This window comes from Pholcus phalangioides, unplaced genomic scaffold, assembly GCF_987345545.1.
Source record: "Pholcus phalangioides strain wild (caught in Gottingen) unplaced genomic scaffold, Ppha-v1.0 ptg000008l_1, whole genome shotgun sequence".
NCBI classification, from domain to species: domain Eukaryota; kingdom Metazoa; phylum Arthropoda; class Arachnida; order Araneae; family Pholcidae; genus Pholcus; species Pholcus phalangioides.
In genome coordinates this window covers 36,121,030-36,145,823 of record NW_028301601.1, presented here as the reverse complement: position 1 = coordinate 36,145,823, position 24,794 = coordinate 36,121,030, and the positions used below count along the sequence as shown (strand labels likewise).

The following is a 24,794-nucleotide window of genomic DNA, read 5'->3' as shown; positions in this document are numbered from 1 at the left end:
ATGTGGCAACGGGAATTTAAGTAATCATCCTGTATATTTTCAATGTTGTATGATTAAAATTCTTGATAAATAATTTTATATGACCAGTCCCATATTTTTGTTTTTATTATTGCAAAACATCACATATAAATACATGAATACAAATAATGTAGAAAATAATTAGGTATAAATAAAGACAACAGAACAAAAGACAAAGCATGCACTATGCAGCTCTTAGGGGCCCATTTGGTCCGTCCTAGAGCTTAAAAAAAGTTCTATACTTAATAAACAGCACGCTCTTGATTTGTTTTTTATTTTAATATTATATTAGTTTTGATTCATTTAGCATGTTAGATGCGGTGAAAATCAGGGATTTTAATATCGGTGTCTCATTGAATTTTCAATCAAATATTACGGCGTAAAATTATTTTAATTTGATAAAGGAAGACACAAATTTCAGTGATTGGCATTCTTTTGATAGGGAAGAAAAAGTAATGAGTACATATCAATTTTAATATACCTGAACATGTAAACTTTAATTTTAATTTTTTTTCTTAAGCTGTTATTAAAATTGACTTATCAAAAACTCACATATTTTTTTTTTATGCTCATATTTCTTCATATTTGGCTCTATGATCAACCATAGAGTGTTTATTGCTTTCCAGCAACCTATATGAAACACGCAGTACATCAGAGAAGTACGCGGGGGGAGGGGGGCTAACAGGGGGCCCATCCAAGACTATCAAATATCAAAATGTGTTCAAATATTTGAAGAAATTGAATATGAAAAGAAAACAATTTTATCTTGATAATTTAAAAGTATTTTGATAGTTATTAACTCAAAAGTTAAGTTCTCTGTAACAGATTGCTTGTTCCCCCCCCCAAACCAAGGGATGTACCACCTTCTGATTCTTAATAAGAATCCGCTTCTTAACTATGGATTTGATCTTTAGTAAAGAATCGAGAGAGAACTTTGCTACCACGTTCTTAACTAAGAATCGTTTTTGTTCCATAGTTAAGAATCGAGTTAAGAACCAAGGCTACCCACTTCTTAACTTGATTCTTAGTAAACAATTTGTTTCTTCTATGCGAGATAACTTAAATTCTTTCTTTAATAGAAGTTTTTTTATAATTCATATTTTAAAAAATGCATTTTTAGTTCCAAATAAGGAATTCGTCAGACTTATAAGTTATCGAAAAGTTATCTGAAGGTTGCATGGGGGAGTTGAAAACAGTGTTAGAAGCACATATATGTTGATAATAGTGATAAAATATCGGATTATTTCAATAAATTTTGATAAATTTTGCTACATTTATCACATTTACCAGTGATTATGCATAATTCTCAAATTTTCAATCCATAAATATCATGATCGATGAGTCGTAAATACAATTTTTTCCACATTATGGGAACTTGTAGATTTAAAATTTTTTATTAGTTTAAAACTTGAGAGAAAATTGAATTTCGCCCCCAAAATATGTGAGATAAAGCTCTAATCGGCCGAAATATAATTGTACATAAGTTAAAAATCATTATTAACCTGCTGCTGCGTTTGTTTTTTTCACATGTTTCTGTGTACGTGAAAAAGCCAACATATTTTTAATATTGATGTATTATCTGATCACTATATATATCATTGTTATTTGACCACGAAGCAGCTATGCAATACATGTACATCACCACGTTCAATTCACCATGGCAATTAATTTAAAGAAACATGAAGCATATTATAAAAATTATTGTTAGTCTTGTAATGTTAGCTTCACTTACATACATAATGTAAACACAACGATGACTCATTTATCGCATCGCATTAACCATGGTTTGACAATTATGCATAATGGCCTACAAATGTGATAGATTCACGGTATATGAGCAAAATTTATCAAACTTACCGAAATGGCTGGTGATTTCTGATATAATAAAAGCTCTTTATCACTTTCACCATAACATATATAGCATATAGCCCCTCTTCATGGAGGGTGGCAGGGATCCATCCCAGTGAACGTGGGATGAATCTTTGAATCGAATCATATCGGATGATTAAGTATGGATGTGTTTGTTTTTTACTGCAACATGTGAAAAAAATATTATGTATTTATCATTTCTTCAAAACCGTATTCACATTTGTTGAAATAATCTCCGCCATTTTTTCAGGCTAGCATCGCTCTAAAATTTCTTTTCCTCTCCATCTTGTCAACAACAAGTAGTTGTTAATTTTTAGCTGGGCGCTGATTGGCCAATAGCAAAATTCCCCAAAATGGAAATTTATCGGCCTGGCCATCGTCACGTGATCTTAAGAATAACTTTTAACAATCACACCGTGGTTGCATTCGGAGCTCGATTCTTAACGTGATTCTTACGAACCGATTCTTATGTATGGATGATTGGTTATTAAGAATCAGAAGGTGGTACACCCCCAGGTGTGTGTCCCCTCCAGAGGTCGATCACCTACAGAACATACCTGTTTTTTTGTCAAACACTTTTTACAATAAACTTTCGTGTAAAAGTCGACAAGGGCGAAAACCTTAAAATAGCCAAAGACTATTTTTGAAATTAAAATAATCATATCTTTAGAAAAAGGGTTAAAGGTGATCGAATTCATTAACACACCGAATGTTCCAAAACTGCCTTGTTCGGAAACATGGAAGTGATCAATCAATTTTTGACATAAAGGCAATCAGTGTCTCATAAGTATATATATATATATAAATCAGATTTCTTTTCAGAGGATATTTCTGATGTTTCGTGAATAAACTTCAAAACTCGGAAGCTTTGAAAGTCAGTTTGAAACATAACTTGGCAATGAGGTTTTTTTTCCCCTAAAGGGAGATACATTTGGTGATTTACATACGGTATAATTCAATTCAGCAGTAGTCTATGTATACTTTGAACACGTGCTGTGTCATTGGATATTAATCAATCAATCACAGCAGATATTTAGAGGACGTTTATATTTTTAGTACGCCCTTGAACACGAGAAATCTTTCATAATGAATTTATTACTTCGCGTCTGATTCGACAGCTTTGGAAATTGAGCTAATCTTTCGAAATTGGATCCCCCCTTCAGCTGTTGCGAGTTCCCCCCCCAAGTGACAGTTCGTAACGATCCTGGGAGTATTAGCGATTTAGTCAGAGTGCGAAGCGAACTGAAAATATTCACCATCGAACCTAGAAGTGAATTATACTCGGTTGTGTTAATCCAAAACGACATTTCCAACAATGTTAACATACGCTTCACTTTTCCCGAATGTCTTGGAAAATATCGAAGGATGGATTCTCTAGGAAGGATTCAGGATGGCGAATTAAAATTACTCAAAGTGTTCCCCGAGTCGGAGATTCGAGATAAATTTAAGGCGATTACTATTGAAACTAGGTCTGAGTGAGCAGAATTGATTGCTTTGCTTAAAAGGGATTTCGGCAGGTTGAGTTCAATGGAATTTGCATCTGACCCTATTGGGATATGATTACTTCGAATTATAAATGAAGTATTTTTGTGAGCATTATATATACAACAGTCTTCATTGTTGAATTGTTTCGAGGATTCAGGAAGTTTTGAAACTTTCAATGGAAAGTGTTCCTGGGTTTATATATTTCAAATGAGTACGTAGCTGAATTGGCTTCTTTTGGCCTCGTGAACGAGCTTAGTTCATTTACAATTCATTCTATAATTGTATTAAATTATATACATGCTGCATAGCTAATTGCTGGAACCGCAAATTAATGGCCAACCGTTGATTCTCGAGATACATGGCTCCCACAAGGGCGGGGCTGAAAGAGCTCTAGCCCTGGGGCCCGAGACTATTCTCATCATTTTTTACTTTTTCACACTATAAATTAACTGTAAAAGAGCCCGTAAAAAGCGTGACCAGTGGGGCCCACGTATAATTCCACCCTAGGGGCACTAATTTTAGTTCCAGGTTGTGGGGGTTATGTCGAGATATACTCCAAATTTGGAAATCCAAGTATCGCGTAGAAATCAGATACGCCATTCGTGTTACGAGGGGTCGTATAGTGTTCTATATACATATAAAAAACTTCTTATACGTTCACCTTGTGCTCAAAAACCCAATCAGAAAATTTTGACCTGTCACCTGAGTATGAAAAGGAAAGGCTTCTTCGGAATCGGCAATAAATTGTAGGTCCCGGTAAAATTAGCCCTCGTGGGCAAAAAATGACCGTGGTACGACAAAAATGATCAAATGAACACGTGTATCATGATGGAAAAAATTCTTAAAGCTTCTAATTTAGAGGAATCAAAAATTATTACAATCGAACTTAATGTAACGACCTCCTTCGTCCCGTCGAAAATGGACGTTATATTGGTCGGTTCGTTATGTTGACAGTAAAACATATACGATAGCCGCTGTGGTGGTCGAGTGGTTATAGTGCCGGACTCGTGATGCGAGGATCCGGGTTCGAACCCCACAGTGGTGGTCGGCTGAAGTTGGTTTTCTGTGGTTCCCAACTTCAAGGCGCAAATGCGAGCCGATCTCGCCGTTAAAAAGTCTCGCCACAGAGAGCAACAGTCCTACAACGATAAATCATTCAATCATAACACTTCACTCATAGTTAGTAAAACTGGGGGCAGATGATAGCACTACACATAACAAGCATTACACAGAAACAAACTTTACGTCAGGTTGCACTACACGTACACGCACATTCCCGCATGTACCGATTCGTTGGGGGGTTCCGCGGGGGGGGGGGTGTAGCAGTAGTAGGTAGGGGATCCATGATGTTCTTAAGTCAGCCACCTCGTTGGGCAATTTGCCTGTTGTGGCGTTGTATTTGTATTTTCTATGAAGACATTTGGGACTTATCCTACCGGTCGTTTTAATGGAATGGTCATTATAAGAAGCGTCTCTAGACTGTATCTAGGAATATGAGTAGAGCACACATTTTATCTCTCTCTCTCTCTCTCTCTATCTCTGTAATTTAAAACTTTATTCAGACTTTAACTTGCGTGTGTGTGAAAGCTCGAAGTGCGGAAAATTCATAAAGGAGCCGGCCCCTTCGCGAATTGGCAAAGAGTTTTGGCTAAAGTCCGAATAACAGAAATGATTCGGACTTTGGCCGGTCATTTCATGAAGTGTCCGTAGATCCCTGGCCAAAGCTCGATGCGCTGATCTAAGACGGCCTGGTAGGAGCTAAATCAATTTTTTTTAATCGCCAACGTGTGGTACATGTCTATATATAGCAGCTGTATTGGATCAGCTCCATGTGACGAGAGAAAAAAAAGTGAAGTGAAATTAGCGATATATATATATACGTACATATATAACATATAGTTTTTCTACCATATTTTGGAGAGCAAAACTGAATATCGCATCGTGACTACGGTTTGATGAGTTGCCATAACTAACATGGACATAATTATCACGAAAAAATACGCCAACTTGACGATGATCCCGCATCATGTCGTTTGTAACCGGAGTTTGGCCAGGGATCACCAGCCATTTCGCGATCTGGCTGACCATATTTAACTAATCTGGCCGGCTCCGTCATGAATTGGCCAATTTCGGGCTTTGTCAGTAATATATACATCGTTATACATATAAAAAGGGAACCTCTTCATATCGAAAATATCGTTATATATATACAATCGAATCATGCTGCAAGAGACCGGAGAAATCACTATATGAGGAAATTTCGCTATAAAGGAATTCCGGTTTTTTTTGCATTGTTCCTACGTAAGCTTATTTGGGGAATTAGAAACGTGTTCGTTAAAGCGAGATTTTCGCTATATCGGTATTCGTTAAAACGGGATTCGACTGCATATCGTATAAATTATATTTCAGAATTTTTTACAAAGTTTTTTAATTTGTCGTGATAGATTGCATTATGGGATGGGAATATTATGCAATAAATGAAAATACTTTTTCTTGATTGAAATTTCATTTCAAAATTACGTATTAATGAACTTCACAATATATTAATCAAAATGGTTTCATAATCTATACTTCTAACGAAGTCAAATTTATGTTATTATTAAGTTGACCTTCAGCGTGAAAGTTTGATATCTTAGGGCAATGTAGTAAAAATGCTCTTTTTATATAATGTTTTGTTCACTGTTATACATTCAGAAAAAACATGATTTAGATCATTTGTGGTGCCGACATTAATCATAGAGCTTGTAGCTCACCTGTAGTCTCATACCTGTGGAGGAAAAATTACTACTTTCACCAAATTTTTGGCGATTTATCTTCATGTAAGACACCCACGCTTAAACGCAAAAAGGGAAAAATCGAAGACGCAGGGAAAAATGGATGAAACTTTTAGGGAATGTGAAAATCCCTACAAGGAAAAGTATTTCCATTTAAGATGGCAGTACCTACCATTCAAAGGCAAGGAATTCAACCGCCATCCGAATCGGGAAGGGGTGAAATGTTGGAATGAGAGAGCGAGAGAGAGAGAGTTTGAAGTCGTAGAAGGGGCTTTTTGAGGGTGGACGATGATGCTGATGCGAAAGGAGTGAGGTTGGTTTTGCAGCAAAGCATCGGGGGGAGGAAGATCCGTTCGGGATAAAAGGGCGGGATTCGGCAGAAGCTCAGCGGCTCGGTTTAGAGTGAACAGCGCATTTTGCGTGGGCGTATGGGCAAGGTGGTGCAGAATAGGGCAACTGCGGGAAAATAGTTGGAAGTACAAGTGAAGGAGGGGGGAGGGAAGGGGGCTTAACATGTTGGAAATACTGAAGCAACACCGAGGTGGAGAAGTTGGAGAAGTAGTTGGTCGCGGCAAGCAATCGCAACTATCAGCCAACCTCCATCCCAAACTCCCACACACACACACATTAATAGTGAGCAACACACCCTTCGCCCCCCTTTTTACTAAGGTTCAGCACCACCGGCAAAAGAACCAGTTGCGCTCCTGGAATCCGATCATTCCCCGCCGACCGCTCCACAGAGCATCAAAAAATCCCTTACGTGCACCGACCGCTTGAATCCGTTTCGAATCAATCCTTACCATTAAAAGAAAATATATTGTTTCTCTTGATTTTAATAAAAGCTTAGTAAATTATTAGTATTCAGTGAAAACGTGAGAAACATATATTACATTCATTGAGAAACATAAAAGCATCAGATTTTGTCGAAGTTTGCTGAAGGAGGAGGGGCTTCGAAGTTCTCTAAGGGACGACGGAACTAAAGGAATAGGTAAGATTTTTTCAAAAATTTTATTTCTTATGCGTAGAATTTATAAATGGCCTTATGATTCGATTTATTATAAATTTATGTCTTTAAAATAATTAGTATTTTTTATATGTGAAAATTTTCTTCTTTGTTTGACCAATTTCTTCCCGAAACTTTTTTACGCATAGTTGCATCTGTCTTGACTATTTTTTCACTACACTGACAAGAAATAATGTGTTGAAATAATATCGATTGAAAAAAATCAACAAATTTTTTCAGTTATTTTTTCACAATGATTGAAGTGGAAAATGTTTTACGATGCTTATCTCAAGTTTTTATAGTTCGTAATATGAAATATTTAAAATTCGATTGAAAATATTGGGGAAATTTATTTATAATGGGAGAGTAAAGTTTTTTAGACGCTATATGTTCATAAAAATGAAGAATTTGTCTGTAATGCAACTGAATAATTTTTAATTGATAAAAATTATGGCAATAATTAATTTTAATTAGGAAAATATAATATTTGATACTCAAAAGGCAAAATCGTAAACAAACGTGCTATTCATTATAATTTTTTTTTCCTAATTTATATTTAAAATAACTTGAGTATTATCATTCTTTTGAGCTAATTCGTCATAATTATTTCATAAATATGCCGACATACAGTTCAAGCTTTAATCCGATTGAACCTTCGATTTAGAATTTACGCTAGCCCCTCTTCTATCAGCAGCTTATGGAAAACAAATATACGTTAAAAATATATATTGCTCTTTCCGCTTTCGGCTCAGAAGAAATTGTACCTTTTAGTAATTTCAACTGTTATTCGAAGTCAAAAACTAGCAGTGACATTAAAAGAAATGAAATTTTATATCGTGATTGATCACCTGTATTAGAAAGTTTCATTGAAGTTTTTTTTTTCATTCACCAAGTGATATCTTCTATTTATAATTCACTATAATGAACTTTTGTAATTTTAATGCACTATTAATTTAAACCAGGGGTCTTCAACGCTTGACCCGTGGACTGCATTTGAGTCCCGTAACTTTTTTTTGTGACCCGCCTTTCATTTTCAGAAAATTATTGAAAACATTAAACAAAGATTAATTCTAGAACTAATAGAATAAGTGATTCCTAAATTGATGAAAGAAACAATTTCAATCAATCAATAAATCAATCAATTTTGATTGTTTGAGCACAGCTCACTACAATAAAATACATAATACATACATCAACAATAACATTCATATTAGTGACAAAACTAGTTTAATACATAAAAATGGAAAAATTAAGTATTGTTCTGAAAGTTGGGACACAGCGAATTATTTCATCCAGCCCTTTCAGCCAGGTGTCGATAAGTCAGATCACAAAAATATAAGTCACTCCCTCAATCCAATTTCAGTTATCTTCATATAGTGAACATCTCACAAAAAATAAAATATATGTTTAATTTCAACGTTGAAATGTTTAATGTTTAATTGAAACGTTTAATTTTAGCGTGAAAATATTTTTTATGTTTAAATTTACATTGTTATTGAAGTGGCGCCATCTGTATAATGCATAGGTTGTACAATCTACAAATACGTGTTTCCCCGTCTCAAGTTGATTAAGATTACAATAACTACAATTTTTCATTGAATTAACACAAGTTTCTTGATTTGAGTTCAATCTGACTCTAGGGTTGCCAAAACGCAGTTGGACAAAAACTCTTAAAAAAAAAATTCAGTTATTTATTAGTCCTCAATACCAAAACAATTATTTATTGTTCTGTACAATACTTATCCATATCAGATTTGTATATATTGTGTGTCGAGCTGAATGCTTTGTGAAATTAATGTGTTTCTTGATTGATCTTGATCCAGTTTCATTGAAGATTTTCCAGACCTCGAAAAGCCAGTTGTTTTCAATACAGATATTATTCATAGCTTTACGTTTAAGGTCCAATAGGCATATTTTTCTAAATCTAGCATTGTTCATTAATAAGATACGAAGATAAAACTTAAAACTTTTATGATTTATATAAAAATAAACAGATATATATTTTTATATATATACACGATTGAAATAGACCAACTACTTCTTCAACAAACTGACGCTTTTGGCTGACCCAGTTCAAATCTGATCAGGTATAACCAGGTGTTTAATTATATGGGATATATAATAACTTTTTTACAAACATACCAAACATGTTCTCGAATTCGTCTAAAAATTTAATTGCCCGTATTGGAGAACCATAAGAAAGGAAGAAACTATCAGGGTTTTGAAAAGTTTCTCAGCTACTATGAAAGAGCTTATTTTCGTATTTACTAAAATCGGAAAGCTTTTGCGAATGGCAGTATTTGCCTTTGCTGTGAAAACCTTTTTTGCCAGACCAAACGAGCCAGTAGACATAAAAGGAACCTTAAGGTAGGTATAATTTGGCACCACCTCTGAAAGAGTGTTTCGATACAACCATCTCCCGTCCATTTTCAATTTGCCAACACTTTTGCAGAATGAAAGAAATAATTTCGAAATTGATGGAAGATATAATTCTGGAATGAATGAAAGAAATAATTATACAAAAAATGAAAGAAATAATTTTCTAGAATAAAATGTAAGAAAGAAATCCAGGGTAAACGAAAGACGTAATTTTCAAGAATAAATGAAAGAAATAGTTTTCTAGAATAGATGAAAGATATAATTCTAGAATAAAAGGAAGAAGTAATTCTAGAATAAATGAAAGAAATAATTTTTGAATTTTTGAAACAAGTAATTTCGGAATTAATAAAAAGAATAACACTTAAAAATCAATAAGAGGAAACAATTTCGCAATTTCTTCTAGAAACTATTTCACTGTTAATAAAAGAGTAATTGCATAATTATTGAAAGAAATTATTTCAATATATATGTTAAGAAAAAAATAATTTCAGAATTACCGAAATAAATAATTAAAGAATCATTCAAAGTGATTTATTTCAGACTAGAATTGATCTGAGAATTAATTAATTTTATCAGTAATTAATCAAAAACTTTCAGAATTGGCGAATTCAATTATTTCAGAACAAACCAAAATTGATAACTAATAAAATAAATAATTTAAGAATGAATAAGTCTTCAATTAATTTTTGCCCCTGTTCAACTCGATGGCCCCCTATTGGCCTCTTCTATTAAGGTGTCTCTAATTTAGATGAGTTAGTGGCCTGCGTGCTTCGTGCGAAGTTGCAATTTGGCCCATCGTGTCTGAGAGGTTGAAGATCTCTGCTTTAGATGATTTGGTACAACTGAAATATCAAACCGCTTTTCATTGATTTTGTAAAAGCTTTTGATAAAGTCCTCCTTACGAGTTATTCCTCAAAAGCTGTAATCATGAAATGCTCAGTTGATTAAATGGTTGGAAGTATCCATAAATAACCGCAAACAATTCGTCTATTTCAAAGACCGTTTAATTGTTTGTATCTTGATGTTAACTATAATGCTCCCCACGGCATGGGTTCACTGACTCCTTAGGAATCCATGAAGAAATTCCAGGGGTCTTTGAGATTAGATGAGGGGGAAAAATACTATTGTTTTCACATTGTGTTTTACAGAATATTACTTTCGGAAGGATTCCGTGGCCTGCATCTCATTAACAGGAAAGGTTGCATGTAACACAAAAAATTGAGAACCCCTGTTATAGGGCTTTATTTTACCATTTTTGCTCTTTTAATCTAATCAGTTATCTTTAATTGATCAATAGTTAACTGGAAAAACTTGTTAATCTGCTTTATTGCCAATTTGACAACAATATCTCGTAAAGAAAATAAAAGTGGATAAAAATAATATTTGTGAAAAAATTGAATTTTTTATTTCATAAGTGACAGCAGTAGTTGCACTTAAATGATGTTTACATATAATATATACTGCACTGTATGCATACTTATTGTTAGTATTTTCTGGAAGATACAGTTTGCTGATAAAATGTTATATTTAACCGTTTATTTGTTGTCGACAAAAGTAACAAAGAAATGCATCATTTTTTCATGGTGAACAAGTTTGCAAAGTACGGACGTTTTGAGACTGAGAATACTGCCCTGTACACAGAGGTTTTGGCTAAGCAGAGGAAAATCTCATATATTGTATAAGAACGCATGTTATTTTGTCAAATATCATAATTTTGAGCGCAGCGAACCAACAGGTCTGTGCAGGTGAAATAAAAGAGAATGTACTCACTATCTGGAAAAAAGAAAAGTTGACTCATTTCATTCCCGCTAGCATCTTGCTGCTCACCTATGGCCCCAAAAACTTGAAGCCAGGCTTACTGGACTGAGATATTTGGTGGGGCTCCTCTGTAGTGAATTTATAAAGAGAAAACAAAATAATAGTAAGATTTATCCCGGGTTCCCATGCTAGAACTGGGGGGAGGGGTCACTAAAATCATTGCTGACGGATGCCTGATTTTGCACTCAGAAGATATTTACTGGCAACTCGGATGAACACCCTATGATTCAATGATTAGCATCATGATTATTTTAGTCAGAGTTCATGATGTACGGGTGCTTTTCTTATGGCGATGGTTATAATCAAAGGTCTTAATTCGTGAATATGCATCCCAATACACGAACAGGGCTCCAACCTCGTGGCTGTACATCGACTGTATGTTGTCAAGTCGACCAAGTTGTCATCGTTTTCAGTGAAATCTTTTGAATCTCTATGCTCTGGCAACGTTTCTTGGAAGGGGGGGGGGGGTTAGTGAGTCATGAACTTGTTCCAGGTTGGTTGCCATCAAGAAATCTCCTGAGACAAACCTTCCCTCTCGTTCCCAGAGTCCTGGATGCTTGTTGGACTCTCACCATCCTGCACTACCACTCCTCGATCAATTCTATCCTTAGTTTCACCTCGTGGAATTGGATTGTGTGATGGCAGGCAATTGTTTAACCAAGTGGGCTGGCTGCCCACTGCCCCGCATAGGCATTTGTTGTGGGTGGCTTGTCTTTTAAACAGCTCCAGTTAGGTCAGGAACAGCACGTGTCTAACCAGATGACATATACACACACCTTTATGAATCTTCTCAGGTTCAGGCTATATAGGCTAGTGTTTCTCAAAGTGGATAATATCATCCCCTCGAGGGGTTTGGACGATCGGAATGTCCAGGAGGCGGATGCGAGTGTAACATTATACCAGATGGGTCGATTTGAGTTGAGGAGCGATGAGAAAAATATTTTCTCAAGAAGGGGGCGATGGAAGAAAATTTTTGGTGACCTTTGTTGCACACACTGCAAATCGAGTAAGATTTTAACGTAATACATTGCTTTTTGTGAATATGTTATTTTAAACTCGAATCGATTGAAAATGAGAATGTGAAAAGCATGGCATAAAATAAAATATCTGTCATCTCGGAATTTTTTTTACAACTGAGGATAGAAAAGAGTTGATAACCTTTCATTAACCAAGTTTTAAAATTTATAATTAAATTTTAATCAGGAAGTTCAATTTTATTTTATGCATGTACACATTCAAGAAAAAAAGTGCCAATATATAATAAATATTCATCCGTATTAAAGACTGATAAATATAATGAAGTTTTGTCATGTTTCCTCGAAACAAAAATGAGAATTAGAAGGGGAAAAAATTGCATCAGAGAATTCAGCTTTTTTTCTTATTATTATTTCATGATTCGTGTGACACCCTGTCACGTTTTTCAACGATGATTTGCGGACTCCACCCAAATATTGCTATTTTTAGACAGATACTAAATATGTTCATTGTCTCTTTGATGGAATTTTTTGTGTAAATTATAGTAAGGCTTCCTTCGCTTCCAAATAAAAAAGAAGAGCCAAAGCTAAGCCCGTTCTTTTTTTAACCTCGTTCTCAAGGGTAGGGCTTCGTATGAATCTGATACAGCTTTCCAACCATAATAACAGAAACGAACGTATTCTTGAGAAGAAAAAAAAACAGATATTGTTTAACATAGAAAACAATTTCCTGATCGCTCAATTCTATGTATTGCATTCTTCTTTTGTTGTTTTAAAGGCTATCTATAGACATTTGACGTTAATGAATTACGTAATGTGATTATGAAGTGATTATAAAATCTATGTGCGGCTCTAATTCATAGATGAAAGGTTTTTTTGGACTGTCGTAAGTTTTCAGTATTCATTCATCTGATGATAATTTTTTGCTGTTGTGCAGTGGTCTTTAACGCGTGGCTCTCGAAGCTTTTTGCCTTTTGGCCCAATCCAAATTTACTCACAGAAAACATTTCAGAAATAATGAGGAATTGTTCAAAATTGATGTGGGATTTTTCAAAATCAACGAGAAATTATTTCAGAATCATTGAGAAATTATTTCCGAACTAATAAAAGGATGACCAAAAATATTTTTAGACTTTTGTAAGAAGTTTTGTTTTACTTTTTCAAAATTACTGTGGGAAATGTTCCCAGACTTATTTTAAGAAATACATTATTTTCTTGTATATTTGTAAACATTTTTTTCTTCTATCATTGTAAACATATTTTTAGAAAAATAAGTTTTAAAACACATTTGGAATTAATAGAAAAAATATATATATATGTTACGTAAGTTAAGATTTAGGAAAAAGAAATATACATTTGAGAGTATAGGTACTATTTTACCACACACCAACGGTCATATCGCCACACGGTAACGTGCAACCAGTAGAGCTGGGTGGGAAATGGTATCATCTATTAGTGGACACCCCAGGCTTCTAGGCAAATAACTTGTTTCCCATGTTCTTTCAGTGGATTCGAACCCGTGGACCCTGACGGCAACCTTCAGGGTGGAAGACGAGCATCTTACTAATGCACCACTCGTTCGCCAGCGAATAGGTACTGGGCCCCAAGTATTGGAGGTGTCTTCAATACGTACATTTAATTACTCTCTTTTGTCTTCTGTTGAGCCAATAGAGGGCGCTAACTTTCCTAAATGAAAAGTAAAAATCTTAGGTATTGTGATCATTGTAATTTTAAATATAATATTCATTTTATTTTTGTTGTTAGATTTATTCGAGGAGCCTTTATTAATATCGACCCTTCATCAGTTTTCAATATGCAATACATACTAGCATTGCAAAAATAGCAATTGAATAGTTCCCAGCGTAATCAGAATCGTAGGTATCCGATTGAGCGCGGCCGACTGTGTTACCTGTAACATAAATTATACGAAATCAGTCTAACCCTACAAATTAATGACGTCAATTGGAGATTTACTTTTCTTAAAATGCCGTTAATAGGCCATTCATTGGAATTCTTAACACTGTTTAAACAAGATAGTCAAATAAATCGATAAACTTTATCCAGACTAAATAAATACTGATAGCGCGCACACAATTTTCCGATTAAGTGACTTCAACACACTATTTGATCAATGATTTCGAAACAAAGAAAAATATTTGCCATTTATTTTCCTTAAAAATCGAACGGAAAAATTATCTCTTTTATTGTCTTATCTTCGTTAATCTCTTTTCTTAATTCATTTAAGTGCCTTTTTGAATTTGAACGAGATCTTTTTGTCTTCCCCTTCCCTTCTTTTGACAATTTATTAACAGCACTTAATGAGCATCCAACTGCATCAGATAAAAACGTTCGAGGGTATACTTTTAGAAACAAGCTTCCTATTTATACACACAAAAGGAAGCTGGCGCAAATGTGTTTTTCCCAGATAGTTGGAGAACTTTAATTCGAGGCACAATTACTTGTGTCTGAGAAACTCGTTCGAAATAAAATGAATCCTTTCGAGTAATTTGCTCTAAAGCTCAATCTGATTCCAGGAACAGAAGCCATCGACTCGAATTTTTAAAATGTTTCACTTCCAAACTATTAACATTGCAGCAAATTTTCTGTATTTATCTTTCACGGTAATTTAGTGACTTTTTTTGAAACTTTGTGACAATTTCAAATACCTTACTTTTCAAAATTTCAAGATGGTCTCTATACCAGTGTTCCTTAACCACTGGTTAAAGAACTCTGTATCTGCGCGGAAAGGGTGCCGGTCAGTGAAAAATTTCGCACAATTAATGTAGCTGCTACATAATTTTAGATTTAATAAATAAATTACGGTCTATTCATCGGTTCTCGTGTTTCTCTGTCGTTTTTTGCCGTTTCGCTAGTTATTTTTCTATTAATATATATTTTGCCGGCAAGCAAATTAATTCCCCGATTTAAGAAGCGTGTATTTAAAAAGTATTTTCTTCAGGTATTTAAATTATTTTTCCTATGCATTTTTTTCTGGACCTCAAACTATTTCTCCTATTTATTTACGTACTCTCTGGGTCTCTTTTATATATACTCTCATGCTCATATACTTTTTAGATCACTCTTTGGTCGCTCACTGACCTGTGATCCTTCACTCTTTCTTTTTAGGTTACTCTTTTCATCACACACTTGATTGAACACTTTTCTTGCCTCCCACGTGCTTACAAATTCTTTAGGTGATTGTTTTTGTCACTCAGTGACATGGTCTCTTGTTCTCTCGGCCACTCTTTTGTTCACTCACATGCTTGCACTGACCCTAGTGTTTCACTCTCTAGAAAGAGGTGGATTTATGGTTTCATCGCCTTTGGATATACAAATTTTGTCTCCTGCCGCTTATTCTACTAACTTTTTTGACCACGCATTACACCGAACTTGCCGTCCTGTGTCACAGCCCGCTAAGGACGGTATTCACCGACATGGTTTAAGCTATAGTCACAATTTTTTGATAAGAGATCGACACGGATTGGTAAAATTCAGGGTTTTAACCAATCTATGCGGATCTCATCCAAACATTGTAACTGCAGGTTTAAACCATGTCGATGAATACGGCCCTAAGTCGCTCTGTATATACGCCTCTGACTCTGTGCAACATTAGAAGCATCTACATACGGCAATGCGGACACTTTATTCAAAGTGAAATCAGGATAATGTTAATCCTTGAATATAACATGAATGATGTGTGAAAGTCGAACAGAAATATCTCGAGTACAAAATTGAGTTTTGTACTGTTTCTCAATGGCCACAGAGCAACAGGTCAAAAATACTTGAATTATACTAAACAACTTTGCACACATAATTAATATTAATCTGTAAAGTTAGAGATATGGTAAGACAAAAATAATAACTAAGACAAATAAATATGACTAAGAATAAATAAAACTAAGAATAAATAAGGCGAATAAATAAAACTAAGAATAAATAAGGAGAAATCCCATTATTTCACCATGAAATTATTTTAATATTATCACATCGGTAGTACTTATTGGAAAAACAATTCTTATAAATTAGTTAATTATGCCAAATTGCTCAAGCAGTTTTTACCTTCCAAAAAGAAAACTTCTTAATCCAATATACTTTTTTCAAATCATTAGACAGAAAAAAATTCTAATTCAATCTGCAGTTTATTTATTCTAAAAAAAACAAGAATTCTATCTGAATATTATCTTAGATCCTATTTAGAGAGTATTTAATAGCGATTCTTTCAAATTCAATCGATCGCAAAAATATTAAGAATTTTATTTACTAGGAGTAACCCAAAAAAGTGTGGAAAACAGAATTGTTTACGGAAGCCATTTAATGCTATTATAGTCTTAAATCGCGTTGGGATCTATTACATCTCTTTTTCTTTTTCTGTCCTGGGGCCAAAAAAAGTAAAAAGCGAAAAGAGAGCGATAGCTCTTGCTTTTTTAGTTGATCGCAATCCCATCGTCGAAAATGATATGAGAATGACACTTCAATCCAATTTCACTGTTTTCTAAATCGTAATCAAAGCCTACGCCTGTGGGTGTCAAGCGGATATATCGGCACATGATAATTAAGGAACCCGATCTTTTTAAACCGCAAAAGGATGATGAGATATATCTTTCAACTTCATCTACACTCATTTTTTTCTCTCACCCTGTTCTATAGGATTCTTTTTTTCTATTTTACTGCGTAAGGGATGGGAAAATAAGAAAAATAATTTTCCATTCTGTACTATAACCCGCTCAGCCGTTACGCTGTGTATAAGCCGCTTCTATAAGTCACTCTTGTTGTCACCCACGCACTAGCAAACTTTCTTGATCACTCTATTAGTCACTCTCTGACCTGGTCCTTCGCTCTGTTAGTCACTCTTTTGGACACTTCCATGCTTACATACGCTCTACGTCATTCTTTTGGTCACTCGCATCATTACATACTCTCCAGGCCACTCGTTTGGTCACTCATTGACCTGGTACTTCATTCTGCAAGTCAATCTTTTGGTCACTCACATGATTACATATTCTCTAGGCCACTCTTTGGGGAAGATTACCATGCTTACATACTATCTAGGCCACTCTTTGGGAGGAGATTACCATGCTTATATAATCTCTAGGCCACTTTTTTGGTAACTCACTGACCTGGCCCCTTGCTTTATGTTTTCGCCGCCTTTGGGGGTATACAAATGATTCCTGGGACTTTTTTTCTTGGGCCACTTGCTTGATAGCCCGCTGTTTTGGTCACTTCAATGATTGGAAACTCGTGAAAGTACTCTTTGGATCACTCACTGACTTAGTTCCTCGATCTCTGGGTCCATCTTTGGTTCACTCAAATGGTTGCAAACTTTCCAGGTGACTCGTTTAATCAATCACTAATCTGGATCCTTGCTCACCAGACAGAGGTGGGTTTATGGGTTTTACCACCTCTGGACTATAGCAATTTTACCACTCTACTATTTATTTTCTTGACTACTTATTCCTCAAATTTGCCGCCTCTCGGAACTTGACGTCATGGGCTATAGCTAACTTAGCTCTCCCCCACGATTTTGTAAACATGCCTCTGACTCTGTCCATCACGAGAAGAAAATCCATACTTCCACTCTGACAATTCATCAAACTACATTTATTACTGTGGTTGAATACAACTTGCATCGTAATTAAAACAGTGTAGATCAGAAACATTATGCGTTCCAAATGTTTCTCAGTGGCCACCGCAATGCTCGATGCTCGAGAACTACGTGTTTAAAAATACGTGAATTAGACTACACAACATCCTACATAAAATAAATATTAATCTGTAAACTTTGCAAAAAGGTGACACACACATAACATTATTCACCATAAATTCATTCGATTATTTTCACATCCATAAAAGTTATTGTAAATATGGTAGTTATACCAAATTACGCAAGCAATTTTTCCCTTCCAAAAAAATTCGTAATCCAATATGCGTCCAATCGTTAGGCAGAAAAAAAACAAAAATTCTAATCCAATCTGCTACAGTTTATTTATTCTAAAACAAAAACAAGAATTTTCTATCTGAATATAATCTTAGATCCGATCTAGAGATTATTTAATCGCGATTCTTTGAATCCAATTTGACGCTAAAATATTAAAATAATTTTATTTCCTAGGAATATCCCGAAAAGTGGGGAAAACAGAATTGTTTACGGAAGCCATTTAATGCTATTATAGTCCTAAATCGTTGGGATGCTATTAGATCTCTTATTTTTTTTCTGTCCTGGAGCCAAAAAAAAGTAAAAAGCGAAAAGAGAGAGCGTAGCTCTTGCTTTTTTAGTTGATCGCAATCCCATCGTCGAAAATGCCATGAGAATGACACTTCGATCCAATTTCACGGTTTTCTAAATCGTAATCAAAGCCTACGCCTGCGGGTGTCAAGCGAATATATCGGCACATGATAATTAAGGAACCCGATCTTTTTAAACCGTAAAAGGATGATGAGATATATATCTTTCATCATCTTTCTACACTCATTTTTTTCTTCTCATCCTCTTCTCTTCAGGAATTTTTTTTTTCTTATTTTACTGCGTAAGGGGATGAGAAAATAAGAAAAATAAATAGCGGCGATTATTTTAAGTGGACTTGATAGAAAAACGACACCGAAACTCAGTATCTTTTAAACGATGGCTAACTTTTTTCTTCCGGCCAAGAACAAAGTCTCAAAACACACTCCCACGTATGTTATAAGCCTCCGTTTATTCGCTTGGAAAGAGTTTTAATGGTTGATACATTGTGTATTTTGTGTTTTCTGTTCCGAACGGATAAAGTTCGAAATAATTTCGTGTAATCGTTATATCGTGTTAAAGTTCCCATCGTCGGGAAAAGATCAGTGATATCTTGTTAGTATAGCATTATTGGTTTTGGAAATCTTAAGGGATTATACAATGTTCAGTCTGAGGTGATGTCTCCGTTGTTGATAGGATGTTCTCTTAAAAGTCCTTGGAAACCCATTCCCAACCAGGTAGTACTCACAAAAGGGGGAGGGAAAATCTTGGAGGTACGAGAGAGGAATTTTTAGAGTAAAAACTAGAGAAGGCTCCAAGATGAGGTCATTTGAAGAGGTGCGAGAATGTGAATCAAGGTTCACTATAGGTGTATACGGCCCAGTAAGAAGGTTAAGAACCACTGGCATATACTATACTTGCCTCAAGGATTCTTAACCCATGGGTCGTAATGTGAGTCAAATGTGAGTCACGGAGGCTTCCGAGAGGGATCGTACAAATCTACTCTCCTATTATATAGATTCAATTTCGTTACTTTTGAATACCTGGAAGATCCATGGGTCCTGAAGTTGATCATGTCATTAGGTTTGCGTCACGATTAAGGAAGATTAAGAATCACTTTTTTACCACACGCCAACTCCGGTCATATATCGCCATTCGGCAGGCAGTTTCCAACCAATGGAGTTGTGAGGGAAATGAAGGTCCCATCTAGCGGTAGTCGCCCCAGGATCATTAGGTAAAGAACTTGTTTTCGATGTTCTTGCTTGGATTCGAACCCATGGACCTTGACGGTAACTTTCTTAGTGGGAGACGAAGATATTACTACTGCGCCACTCGGGCGCGTAGATTTTTGATAATTTACACGAGCTGGATCCGAACCTTGGTCTTCAGGTTCCCAGTTTCGTGCACTATGGCCCACCCCAATCCGGCTATTATTTAATCACTTTTAATTAAGAATCACTGGTCTGATATACTTTCCAGTAAGGTAGATATTGCACCGACAGCAGAAGCATTGCTTGGCCTATGTGAGATTTAAGAGGCGCGAAGACGCAGTGCAATACCGCTGAATTAAAATGTTTGCTAAAAGAGTCTGAAACTTGTTATACTACAAAAGTAGCATCTACTCGAAATAATTATTTTACAAAATATAAAATTGCTGTTGATCACAGCACAACAATCGTATACATCACCCCCTAATTATTTTTCCGAGCTGAATAAGAGCCAAATGTGGGCCCTCAAGGACTAAAAAACGATGATGAACTAAATTAATGCCTACCTGCTTAGTTGGTTTAAAGCATGTTCTACCTAATTATTATTGCATCTAAAGCAATTATGCAAAAGTCGACACCGCTTATTTGAATAACAATGAGGTTGCCATTCGGTATTTATATCACTTTTGCACAAAACCGAACCGGCCACGGGGGGAAAAAAATTCGTTTATTGTAATCGTGACTTAGGATAATGTTATTATTTTTGTTCCATCGATTTTTTTTTTTTTGGGCATTTTCAGTTAACGTTTAACGAAATTTATTTTTTTAGAGGTGATCTCTCCCACCCTCCTTGTTGATGAATATCTCCATGTTTAATGTAGTAATCAGTCCGTAGTATTCGCTGTGGTAGATGTACGTGGGAAACTGCTTTTGCAATGGCCTTCCAAAAGTGAAGGCAAATGTATAACGCAAAATAGGAAATTTTCTCAAGTTCTTGATTAGTTTCCCTCAGTTTATCCAATTCAAATGTCTCTTTCCGAAAGACTTTATCAAGGGATCCATGAAACGTATCGTAAATAAATAAAAAAAAAATCTTAATTCGTAATGAACTCTGAGAACTCTCATTCTAACACCTCACAATGGCTGAATTACAAAAACGCAGGATTTCAGCTCAAAGAAAAAGAAAGTCCCATCGTAGAAGAAAAAAGAACGATTGAATACATTGTTCCGGATAATGTCTCTCGCAAGCAGTCGGGATGGCAAAGCACGAAGCAATTTCAAACTACACAAATTTATTTTACAGAACAGCTATGCACACACGTATTCACAAGCGGTGATTTTGGTGAAAGCCGAACTACAAATAAGAGTTCTCGTCTTCCAATTAAAATTCAACTAACTGTTCTTAGTTCTGCGGAGCCGGCGCTACTATATAGTTAAACGGAACCTTATAGAATAATATCGACGATTCTCGCGCGTGATCTTTACATTTCGTTATGACATCGCTCAAACATTGCCGTCACCAGATTTGGCAAGTTTGTTGTTAATTTGACGAGATTTACAGAGAAATGCGTTAATTTTTATTTACAAGGGAAAAGTTACATAATACGTGATAAATAATGACTATTTACGTAATTTTTGTAACAATATTTTGCAACCAAGTATGTAAGAAAGAAAAACAATTTCCCCACCAAACGGGATGATTCAAATGTCTCTTTGGTCACGGTATTTGAAAACTTTTCTGGATATAGTTATCATTTGGTTATTGTTATCAGAATCTACAAGTCCCGATGTGTGCCTAGACTCTATTAACTATAGTGGGGCCAATAGAGTCCATACGGGAAATTACTTCATTATCATCGTGTATATATTTCGAATTTCTTTGCGGGTCATATAAAATTTCTCGGATGAACCTGAATGTATAATATCTCTCATGATAGGATCTGTGTAAAATTACTCAGTGCAAAAAAATGTTCCGATTGTGATGTTTGTTTCCTTGATAAAAGACTCAGCATGCAAGAAAGCCATCGACACGAAACTCGAGAATCCATGAAGCACATGGTACAGTGCCAGGCAGGAACTACAAGAGTGCGGGGGGAAGGGCAACTGCGCCCCTCGTGGCAAATTTTACGGGTGGCAATTTTAGGTGAGAACAAAGCACACCGTTATAAAATTATAAAATTATAAAGTTCGGCGGGGGGGGGGGGAGAATTGCTTGCCGCTGAGGCAAAAATCCTAGTTTCGGCCGATCTATATGCTAGTGATAATAAGGATATGTGATAGTATCCAAGTATATGATGTGAGTCCAGTAAGACTTTTATTAGCCGAGCTATGTAAAACCTAATGAGGTCTATAGTGTCCGAGTGATTCGGATAATCGGGGTTCTACTGTACAAATGAAGATATAATTTATATATACGGGCTGTTCATTCTTATAGTTATCAAAGGCTATTTTCTGAACAGCCAGTTTTAGAGACATCTTTCAGTTAGAAAAAAAAATTTTCAAATGATGTCTGCCATCGTCTTAAATGCTGTTTAAGTGAAAAAAGAAAAAAACAATTTTAATTTTCACATGGTTCCCCCCCCCCCGTCCTTTAATTTTCAATTAGAAAGTTATTGCCCTGTCTCTTCTGAGGAAAACAAAAAAAAAATAGTGTTTCTATGTGCAATATTCGCTAATATATTCGAATTAAAATAGTAGAGGGGAGAAAAAGGCAAAAGAACAGCATAAACTAACTGACAACGCTTCTTTCCCTCACTTTTCCTGTTCCTTACCAATTTTTCTCGGCATCTCAGGAGAGACAGGGCAACAAATTTCTAACTAAAAGTTTGAGGACAACGGGGATGTATTAAATTTTAAATTTTGTACCTTTTTTATACTTTTTGTTTTCATTTGAATGGCATTTACGGTGATTTTTGACATCATCATTTGAAACATTTTTTCAAATTCCTCCCTAAAACCATAGCCTCAGGAAATAGTAATTGGGCAACGATAAGAGTGGACACCCTGTATATGCAGTAGTAACAGAGTATCAGATGAATCACTCGGTGTAAAACATTCGAGGCACTTTTCAGTCCATAGCCTCCTTCTCGTGGTACCCAGTCTTGTAGAGCACCTCTACTTTAATCCAGGAGTGAGACCGCTGCTATTTATAGGATTTTGATTCTTCAGAACTAAATGCGTTTAATGAACAATTTATAGTAACAAAATGTGGATACAATCTTATAAAGAAAAAGTTATAAATAAGATCGATATCTGGAACTCTGGACCAACACGAATCAAGAAAAGGCGGTGAACATCCAGAATTACATGTGAAAAATATTTCTGCGTAAAATACAGGACGATCCAACGAACATACACAATAAATCGCACTTCCTGACACATCCCCGTGGTCTACGGCTACCATGGGCAAGTTCAGTCAGCTTCCTTCTTAACCATCTCAACGTGATGGGCATCCGGACAAAGTGATGTTCTGAGACGTTCCATACATAGCTGGAAGCCACATCTTGCATATTTACATACTTTCACTCGAAAATTTAAGTTCAAGTTTTCATCATGTGCCCCCCCCCCCCCCCAATGGCCAGGAGTTCCTGGTTGTTGCGCACATGGACCCATTGGATTTGATCGCCCTGAATCTAAGAACAGCTTTGCTAGATTTTATAAGTAGTCACATTTTTCCCCCCATATTTAACCTCAAAGCTTCATTTCTTCACAGTTCTTGTGACTCTCCCTTCGCCCCATATCGTGGCTCCTCCTTCATATGATTATCACTCATAGATTTGATCGCCCCCTTTAGAATATCCCAGGGCCACAAGGGGGGCTATTAGCACGACTGCCTTAACCGTACATGCGCCTTGTAAATCTTCGTTCTTTGCGACAATTCCTAACGAATTAGTACATTCCAGAATGTATGTTCTGAGCGGATGTGTGGCCATAACGTATTTATGTTGTTGGAGTCTCGCTTATGTTCTTGCTGGTGTTGCCATCTGTTTTCCGTATTTTGAAGTGAAAATGGTGAATGCTCGAATGACATGTAGTGCATATGCCCAGCCCACAGCCCCCGGGACATATGTAAACAACCTAATTTTGTACTAAAATTTTGTACCTAATTTTGCGAAAATGGACTAACCATCACATTTACAGATCACTTAAGTGACCCACGGTGCAGTTCACATCACTTAAGTATCATGCGGCACAGTTACAGATCCGTAATACTTGAATGACCCCTAATGAATAATGAAACTTATCTGAAAGTAGTGAATAATGAAACTTATCTGAAAATAGTGAATAATGAAACTTATCTGAAAATAGCGAATAATGAAACTTATCTGAAAATATCGAATAATGAAACTTATATGAAATGATAAAACTTATCTCTGAAAATAATGAATGATGAAAATTATCTGAAAATGATTAATGATGAAAATTATTTGAAAATGATGAATAATGAGACCTATCTGAAAATAATAAATAATGAAACCTATCTGAAAATAATGAATAGTGAAACTTATCTGAAAATAATGAATAATGAAACCTATCTGAAAATAATGAATAATGAAATCTATCTGAAAATAATTAATAATGAAACTTATCTGAAATTAATGAATAATGAAACTTATCTGAAAATGATGAATAGTGAAAACTATCTGAAAATAATAAATAATGAAACCTATCTGAAATTAATGAATAATGAAACCTATCTGAAAATAATGAATATATAGTGAAACCTATCTGAAAATAATGAATATATAGTGAAACCTATCTGAAAAAAATGAATAATGAAATCTATCTGAAAACAATTAATAAAGTAACTTATCTGAAATTAATGAATAATGAAACTTACATGAAAATAATAAAATTTTTACCTAAAAATAATGAACGATGAAACTTATTTGAAAACAATGAAGAATGAATGTTAGATTTTATATAAATACAATTTACGTCGAACGCATTCTATTAGTTTCTCGTATTTACAGGTACCTACCAAATTTTTGAACGTATTTAAATACAATTTCCAAGCGCGATGAATTTTTAAAAATACTTCAAATA

At 35.2% G+C, this 24,794-nt stretch overlaps 1 protein-coding gene across 1 annotated transcript in view; it reads left to right on the top strand.

Moving 5' to 3' along the window:
* Nucleotides 1-6,762: 6,762 nt before the first annotated feature.
* LOC149084224 (uncharacterized) overlaps nucleotides 6,763-24,794 on the top strand; it is a 120,145-nt gene continuing 102,113 nt past the window's right edge. The window contains exon 1 of the mRNA XM_089235460.1: nucleotides 6,763-7,134. The gene's annotated coding sequence lies outside the window, so the exon portion shown is untranslated. The remainder of the gene's footprint in view (nucleotides 7,135-24,794) is intronic.